This window comes from Cibotium barometz, chromosome 48 (genome assembly GCF_041138505.1).
Source record: "Cibotium barometz isolate CiBa-2024 chromosome 48, ASM4113850v1, whole genome shotgun sequence".
Taxonomy (NCBI): Eukaryota; Viridiplantae; Streptophyta; class Polypodiopsida; order Cyatheales; family Cibotiaceae; genus Cibotium; species Cibotium barometz.
In genome coordinates this window covers 8,602,600-8,612,139 of record NC_141093.1, presented here as the reverse complement: position 1 = coordinate 8,612,139, position 9,540 = coordinate 8,602,600, and positions in this window count along the sequence as shown.

Genomic DNA, 9,540 nt, shown 5'->3' with positions numbered 1-9,540 from the left:
GTAGATCATCCCAAACCTTACATTACTTTCCTCTTGTGACCTCAAATCTTCTTCAATGACATGTTTCGAGCACGAAATCTACTTCAGGAAGGGGGGCATGTTAAAAGTGTCAAAGACTTCTATGACACCGCGGTCGGCCACACCACATGTTTTGACATGCCTAGGCACTAGAGAATTCATATTTATCTTGTAATGGATTATTTTGAGTAGCGTATGTAGTCGAAGTGCTTTCTTAGATTGTGCTGAAATTTGTAGCTTCCGGAACTGATTGCTCCGCAGTTGCCAAGAGAGGTTGGGATTTTGAGAGAGATATGATAATTATTGTAGAGAAAGAGGAAATCCAATCCTTTAAGGTTGCCAAGTGAGTTTGGTATGGGCCCAAAAAGGTTATTAATAGATAGATCGAGGATCCGAAGCTGAGAGCAGTTCCCCAGAGAGGACGGAATTTCACCAGATAAGCTCGCCACCTCTGCATGAAACTCGCTTAGTTGCCGAAGCTTGCCAATCGACGCTGGTAAGACTTCTGGCCCGGAGAAATTATTGGAATGAATCTCCAAGTAGTTCAGAGAAGAGTAGTTTCCTATACAGCTCGGGATGCTACCGCTCAAGCGGTTTCCCCACACCAAGAGCCATCCCAACTATTGAAGCTCGTCGATTGACTGTAGAATCCACCCATCTAGTTGGTTCTCCTGTAAGTTTAGAGCTACTAGTAGAACATGCACATATGCAATACTATCGGGCATTTTTGTCACTCTATGGGAGTCTTCTCTCATGATCACGGAGCCTAGACTCTATTGGGCATTTTTGTCACTCTATGGGAGTCTTCTCTCATGATCGGGGAGCCTAGACTCTAACCCAAACCCAATATGCCATGACAAACACATGCAATGCATTAGTGAGGCAATTCTCACTTACCTCTACTTGTTTGTTTGAATCGGGGACTCCTCGTGGTAGCTACGTCAATGGAAGCACGCCAAAGTAGCTCAACAAAGCCGCCACCACCACGCCAAACAGTGCTTTCTCTCACTGCCTCCCTCACACACACACTCACACAAGAATTAAAGGCAAGAGATAGGCAAGATTTGAGAGAAGAATAGAGCACTATCTTCACTTGAGAGCATACAAGAGTGCATGTAAGAATGCATACAAGAATGAGGATTTAGAGTTACAATTTGAACTTTATACTTGGCTCATAATGTTTACACTTGGACGACCAATATTAAAAATGAGGTCCTAGTGCATCCAAGCCTACCTACACTAGTGGAAACACCTTGTTCTAGCTAGTAACTCCAACCTCCTTATTATCCCATGGCGCGCCTTTCATATACAAGTAGCGATTGCACACGTACTTAAGAAAGCTGGCAAGCATCTCTCTTGTCCATGTGATTTCATGGCCGCCCATGATTTGCTAGTGGGTAATGTCACACCATAGACATGCTGTGGCACGACAAGGCATCCCCAAAAAAATGAGTGGGCATTGGAAGCTGTATTAAGGTGTGTGGAAGCATGGGCAATTAAAGACTGAAGGGGCCATGGTAGCCTTGAATTTGGTGTGAAAAGGAATGTTATTGTGGCCATTTTCTAAGCCTTAAGATAAAGAATAAAATACATAATAAACGTGGCCACTAATGAGAATAGCCACGTGGGAGCTTTACATCGTTGGCCATCACGTGAAAGAGAAGCTGTGGAAGGTTGACGAAGAAGAAAGAGCCGGGAGCGCAAGATAGTGGGGGGCCTTTTGTTTGTGTGGCTAGCGGCAGCCACAGACGCAAGAAGAAGATGTGCTGGTGTGGAGCCGAGGACTTCTAGTGTGAAGAGCAGCCATATACACAAGCAAGGGAGCCGCCAAAGGAAGAACTGGCGACAAGCAGGCGCTGCGGTTGGCTGAGGGCGCAGCTGCAGGTGCTGAAGCTTGGAAACGCGAGAGGTTCAGTAGTGAAGAGGGCGCCGGCTGTGAAAGCTTAAGGGTGCTTGGGTTCGTTGTGAGGGTCGTGGAGGAGCTAGCGTGGCACAGCACGCAAGCGCTGTGTGGCAAAGGGTGGCCGCCTTGGGTACGAGAAGCCTGGCTGGTGATACTGTGGGGACAGATGCCAAGAGAGGTTCAGCAGTGAAGAGCCATATGTATGATGTGTTGAGCTGGCGGCTTCCGAGGTGGTGGCGGAGGCCTTGAAGGTGATGATAATGACTTGGAAGTGGTGGTTTTGGAGGTTGTTGAGATATCGAGCTCATCTAGTGAGGCGGTGGCCACTGATGACCTGCCTGGGGGATAGGCCCCACACTTACACCACTGGCATGGTTGGTGAGATCTTGGGTGATATGCGGCCAGTGGGATGACAGGCTGTGTGACAGCCACTCTAGAGACTGGCATAGTTATAGCGCCAGCTCATTTAGTCGGGTTCACACTATAGAGAACCCGTGTATGTATTTGGTTGAGTACCTTTCATATTGTGTGTACTCTTATCTTGTATATGGTGTGTTGAGTGTAGAGTAGAGAAGAAGAAGATTTTCAGCCTCTCACCTTGTGTGTTCTCTATTAGGGTTTTGTGAGTGTGTGTGTGTGCTTGCAAGAGCTCAAGCTCTCTTCCCCCCTGCATCTTTTCATGGTATCAGAGCGTGGTTCGTGCTAAGGGCTGAGCTGCAAGCAAGAGAACCACAGGAAGCGGTACGAGGGTAAGAGCGACAACTACTCTTCCCTATTGTGTTGGTGACTACACCCTTGTCGGGAGCTCTACGGGAGGCACCGGCAAACGATCTCCGATTGAGGAGCCTTCTTCGCGGGAGCGAAGCTATAGGGCAACTATATAGTCCTACGGACTGTAATTTTCGGGTCGAAAACGCGTTTCGGGCGCGTCTGGACCTCCGTTTTTCAGAAAGCAGGCGATTTCGAACACTGTGGGTAAGTCATCGATTCTCTGCAGAACTTTGTTTTAAGTACTGTAGGAAGACAGATTGACTGTGCAGACACTGTGGGTGCTGCAAAGAGGTCTACAGTTGCCATTGGGTGTATGTATGCACATTGAGGTCACTGGTTGTGACATTTGAGTGGAATGCAGTACCGCTGTGCAGAAAATACAGCAGTTGTGCAGGAAAAACCAGAGTGCAGTTTCTGGTAAAATTGTGTGTTTGGCAAGATGTCTAATGATGGCATAACACAGATTGTGGCTGAGAAGCTGGATAAGAATAACTTCCATGCTTGGAGGTTCAGGTTGACTAATTTCCTGATGGGAAAAGGCTATTGGGACTACATAGAAGGTGAGCATGAAGAGGCACCGGAGATACCGGATATAAATCCGACTGCTGCAGATGTGAAAGAGTTTAAAGATTGGAACCAAGGAGCCAGGAAAGTAATGTATTGGCTTTCCATTAGTATACAGGACACCATGATTGGGCACATTCAGGATGCCAAGTCCCCCAAGGAGGCGTGGGACACCTTGGTAAAGCTTTATGAAACAAATACCAAGGCACGCAAGATACAGCTGAAGAATGAACTTCATACTGTGGAGAAAAAGAGCATGTCTGTGAATGACTATGCGCTGAAGATAAAGGGTATTGTGGAATCCCTTGCATCTATTGGTGTGTCAGTAGATGATGATGACAAGGTGGAAGTCTGTCTACGTGGTCTCGGGCCACAATACAAGGCGTTTAAGATGTCTATTCAGACTCGGGAAAACATTCCCAACTTTACAGATTTGGTGTCTATGCTGATTATCGAAGAGAAGAGCTTGGGTGAAGACCAACAGTCTTCACAAAGCAAAAACAGTTCAGAGCAACAGGCCTTCTTCACGAGTTCAGGAAGAGGACGAGGTAGAGGAGGCCGTGGACGCGGTCAAGGAGGTGGCCGAACGGGTAATCAAAATTATGGCCAGCAGAAGCAGAGCAGCAACAACAACAGTCCCAGAATCAACAACAACAACAACACGCAGGTGGAAGAGGCAAATTCAGAGGCAGGGGGAGTCAAAGAGGACGTGGAAATTGACAAAGGCAATATAATGATGCACGTGAATGCTATTATTGTGGTAAGCCTGGACATGTGCAGGCAGAATGTTATAAGAAGCAGGCTGACATGCAAAATGGGAAAGTGCAGCAAAACAACTATGCATCCTCAAGCAGAAATAATGAGGATAATGAAAGGTTGTTTGTGATGCAGCATGTCGTGAATGCCATGTCTGAAAATGTTGATGCAGCACAAAAAGATAATGTATGGTATGTGGATTCAGGTGCTTCGAACCACATGACGAGTCATGGGGAGTGGTTCAAGGAGATGAAAAACCCGGAAAGACCAGGTTTTGTGGAAACAGGGGATGACACGGCTCATCCAATTGCCCACATTGGAGATGTGCCATTGTCTATGCAGGATGGCAAAGTGAAGTACCTTGCAGATGTACTTCATGTACCGAACATAACAAAGAATCTAGTTTCAGTTGGCCAGATGATTGAGCAGGGTTTGCAAGTTCGGTTTAACCCTGATGGATGTTATGTTGAAGATTTTAAAGACAAGTACAGGTTGGTTGCAAAAGACAACAGAGTGGGCAGAATGTTTACGTTGGATGTAGACATGCCTGAGATGAGTGCTGCGATGTTTGCAAATGGTTCAAGAATTGTTGCAGACATAGACATATGGCATAAAAGAATTGGACATGTGAATGTGCAGAGATTGAAGTCTATGCAGACAAAAGGAATTGTGACAGGGCTGCCAAAATTTAAAGTGGAAGGTATGCATAAAATCTGTGAAGCATGCCAATTTGGGAAGCAAACAAAGCATGTGTTTCCACGTAACAGATATGTAAGCAGAAATGCACTAGATGTTGTGCATTCAGATGTATGGGGTTCTACGAAGACCGTGTCTATGGGAGGCTGCAGGTACTATGTCACTTTCATTGATGACCACACAAGAAAAGTGTGGGTATATTTCATGAAAGAGAAGAGTGAGGTGTTCACTCACTTTCAGAATTTCAGAGTTTTGGTTGAAAAGCAAACAGGGAAATATGTAAAGTGCCTAAGGTCAGATGGAGGGGGAGAATACTTCTCCAATGAGTTCTCTGAATTTTTGAAGAAGAATGGTATTCGGAGACAGTTCACATGCAGATACACTCCGCAGCAAAATGGAGTTGCTGAGCGGAAAAACAGGCACATTGCTGAGATTGTGCGAGCATTGATGGAAGAGAAGAATATGCCGCATTGCTATTGGGCTGAGGCTGTTTCTACAGCAGTATACATCATGAACAGGACTCCAACTGCAGCCATACATGATGTAACTCCAGAGGAGAGGTTTACTGGCAGAAAACCAGATTTGTCTCATCTGAAAGTCTTTGGATGCATTGCATATGTGCATCTGCTAGATGAGCTGAGAACTAAGCTGGACCCGAAAGCTGAAAAATGTGTGTTTATTGGATATTCCCTTGAGCAAAAGGGATACAGGTGTTATAACCCTGCTACACGTGAGTTGAGGGTAAGCAGGGATGTTGTCTTTGATGAGATGAGCAGCTGGTATGCTGCTGAAAAAGAAGCTGTTGGGGCTGATGTGAGTGGAAGTGTGGTTGCACAGAATGCAGGTCAGCAATCACAGTCTTTGAGTGGACCAGGAGAGTCCTCATCTAGTGGGTCTGTTGATAGACCATGGAGTGGCAGGCTGCGTCATAATACCAGCCCTGCAAATGTGATTACTACATCATGTAAAGGAAAAGAGAAAGTGGTTGAGCCCCTTGGTATGCCTGACATTTCTACAGGGCATTCTCATGTTGATGGAGAGTCTTGATGAGGAGCTTGGGATCCCAGCTATGAGAACACCTGGTGTAAAGAAGGCTATCGAAGCCATGAATGAGAAGCTACGAAGATCTGGGAGAGTGAGAAATCCTGTGCAGAGATTTACCTATGATGGTTATGTGGCACATCACTATGCATATATGGCAAAGGTTGTGCAGGTTGTAGAGCCCACATGCATTGATGAGGCTGTTGGAAATGTGTGTTGGGAGAAAGCTATGGATGAGGAGATGGATGCACTATATGGAAATGAAACTTGGGATTTAGTGCAATTGCCTGAAGGCAAGAAAGCCATTCGATGCAAGTGGGTGTACAAAGTTAAACATAACAGTGATGGAAGCATAAACAGGTACAAGGCTAGATTGGTAGCCAAAGGATATGCGCAGACATATGGGATTGATTATGAGGAAACTTTCAGCCCAGTTGCCAAGATGGCAACGGTGAGAGTTGTGATAGCAGTGGCTGCGTCAAAGCAATGGTCTTTACATCAGATGGATGTAAAGAATGCATTCTTGCATGGGGATTTGCAAGAAGAGGTGTATATGTTGCAGCCACCTGGATGTGGGTCACCCCGAGCATGTTTGCAGGTTGAAGAAAGCCTTGTATGGCTTAAAGCAAGCACCAAGAGCATGGTCTGACAAGATTTCTGAATATCTTGTCACTATTGGCTTTCATGTAGCCAATGCAGATTTCTCATTGTATGTGAGACATGGTGATAGAGGAGTTGTGCTTGTTGTCATCTATGTAGATGACTTGATCATTACGGGGGACCATGATGCAGAGATCTTTGATGTAAAGATCCTGCTTAGACAGAAGTTCGAGATGAAGGATCTGGGGGAGCTCAGATATTTCTTGGGCATTGAGGTGATTAGGTCACCACATGGTATTGGATTACTGCAGAGACAGTATGGCTTGGACATGTTGTCCAAGTATGGTATGATAGACTGTAAGCCTATTTCTGTGCCATTGGATCAGAATGGCAAGTTTGAGTGCAGATTCAGGAGAGATCTTGGAGGATCCTACTATGTACAGACGCATAGTAGGAAGTTTGATCTACATGACGATCACCAGACCAGATTTGAGCTATGCTGTTGGGTTGGTGAGTCAGTTTATGCAGGTTCCACGAAAACCGCATTTGGATGCAGTGAGACGCATATTGAGGTATGTGAAGTCTACTTTACATTGTGGACTATTCTATGAGACTGGGACAGAGATATGTGTACATGGGTACACAGATGCTGATTGGGCTGGTAGTATCTCAGATAGAAGATCTACCAGTGGATTCATATTCTATTTGGGGAGTGCTGCTGTGACTTGGAGCAGCAAGAAGCAGCCTACGGTTGCTCTATCGAGTACGGAGGCCGAGTACAGAGGAGCTGCTATGGCAGCGTGTGAGGTAGCTTGGTTGAGAAAGCTACTTGCAGATTTGGGTCTATCAGTGGATAGACAAGTTGTCATTTTCTGTGACAACATTAGCAGTATACAGTTGGCTAGGAACCCAGTCTTTCATGCTCGTACGAAGCACATAGAGGTCCACTACCACTTCGTCAGAGAGAAGGTCTTGGCAGGAGACCTTGACCTTGCTTATGTCAGCACAGAGGATCAGGTAGCTGACATCTTCACCAAAGCATTGGGTACAGAGAAGCTCCGCAGATTCAGGGCTTCGCTTGGTGTACATGAGATGGAGTTGAGCTCGAGGGGGAGTGTTGAGATATCGAGCTCATCTAGTGAGGCGGTGGCCACTGATGACCCGCCTGGGGGATAGGCCCCACACTTACACCACTGGCATGGTTGGTGAGATCTTGGGTGATATGCGGCCAGTGGGATGACAGGCTGTGTGACAGCCACTCTAGAGACTGGCATAGTTATAGCGCCAGCTCATTTAGTCGGGTTCACACTATAGAGAACCCGTGTATGTATTTGGTTGAGTACCTTTCATATTGTGTGTACTCTTATCTTGTATATGGTGTGTTGAGTGTAGAGTAGAGAAGAAGAAGATTTTCAGCCTCTCACCTTGTGTGTTCTCTATTAGGGTTTTGTGAGTGTGTGTGTGTGTGCTTGCAAGAGCTCAAGCTCTCTTCCCCCCTGCATCTTTTCAGGTCGGGGCCCTAGGGTGGCTCAGCAGAGCTGGGCGAATAGCAAAGAGAGAAGGTTGGCGAAGAGGGAGCTTCACCAAGCGAAGGAAGATGGTTGGTGTTGGTTTCGTGAGTTGCTGCCCGCTGCTGATATAGAACGAAGCGGGCAAGCTTTTTTTGTTTTGTTGGGTATTGCTGCTTGGCTGGTGGGGCCGGTAGCATTGTAGATAAGCTGCCTGTGGTGGCAGAGGAAGTGAGGTTGTGAGGCTGGCAGAGGATCAGCACAGAGAGAGAGAGAGAGAGAGAGAGAGAGAGAGATGTTTGGGTAGCTGCTGCTGGCGACACACACAGAAGTGATGGGCTGCAGAGGAGTTGAGGGTTAGCTGGTGGGGCGCCTTCTGAAGTGAGAGTGGCCAGGTTCTTTCTGGTGTGATTGGCACAGCACGCAGGTGAGAGGTTCGCGGTGTGAAGTCGGGGGCCCAGGTCATTCTGAAGAGAGCTGCCTAGCAGACACAGCTCTGGGCGTAAGCAGCCCCACAGGCGCAAGAAAGAGAAGGTGGGCAGAGGCGCAGCCGAAAGTGCTCTATGGTGTGGCTGCCTAGAGACTGGAGGGCTCTCTGGGGACCAGCGTGCAGATGGAGAGAAGCTGGTAGAGCTAGCGAAGAGGGAGCTCTGATCGATTTGCAGAGAAGAACGGTGTGGAGGAGCCGCCGGGCTGCAACTAGAAGCTGGGGGCCTCCCTTGTGAAGAGCAGCGACGTGGAAGCTGCTGCAGCTCTGCTGGCGTCAAAGGAGACGAGCAGCTTTCGACAATTAAGAGAGGACGGGCTGGCGACAGGGTGGGCACGCATAAGAAGAGAGCTGCAGTGGTGCTAACGTGATTTAGCTGGAGGCTGCAGGAACAGAGAGTTGAAGGAGTGACTGGCGTCAAGAGAGGACGGGTTGGTAAGCTGAGTGAAGGCTGGCAGTGGTTGGTGTGCAGAGCAGCTGACAAGGAGCTGTGAAAGTGGATGTGTGGCTGGTGTGGGCCGCTAAGTGAAGTTGGATGTGCAGTTTGTAGGTGCAGCTGGATGGAAGCAAAAGAAGGTGACAGGTTTGCAAAGCATGGGCTGGTGGGGTGCCCTCTGAGAAGAGAAGTGGCCGGGTTCTTTCTGGTGTGGTTGGCACAGCACGCAGTGTGACAGGCCTGAGTGTTTGTAACTTGTGTGAGTAAGGCTTCTGTGTCGGGAGAAGCTTGTATGAAGTGTTGATTGGGAATATAAATTGCTGGGTGTTTGCTTGGTCTATGGTGCCCCTGTTTTGTGCTGTCTTTTTGGTGTGGGTGGTGTGGTGAACAGTGAGAAGTGTTCCAGCCGGTGGCTGGTGGTGTCTCCATTGTGTTAGTATTTCCAAGTTTGGGAGGTGAAGGGCTATAGAGGCAGTGGTCTTTCTTTCTTTTTTTCACCTCACATTCTTCTGGTGCCCCCACTAAGGAGAGCTCTGGTGTTGTTCTTTGCCTAGAAGGGCGTATGTTTCACTGAGGAGAGCTCAGGGATTGTTATAGGTTTTCAGTTGCTAGATGCTTAGGGTACGTCTTACGAGAGCCATGTTGCCTCCGAAAGAGAGCTCTTTCTGCTTGCCTTTTTGTCTTTGCATCCTCATATCTTGTAACCCATCTGCTCATCACATCACTATTAAGGATGCAAGTGAAATTGAGATCATCAATC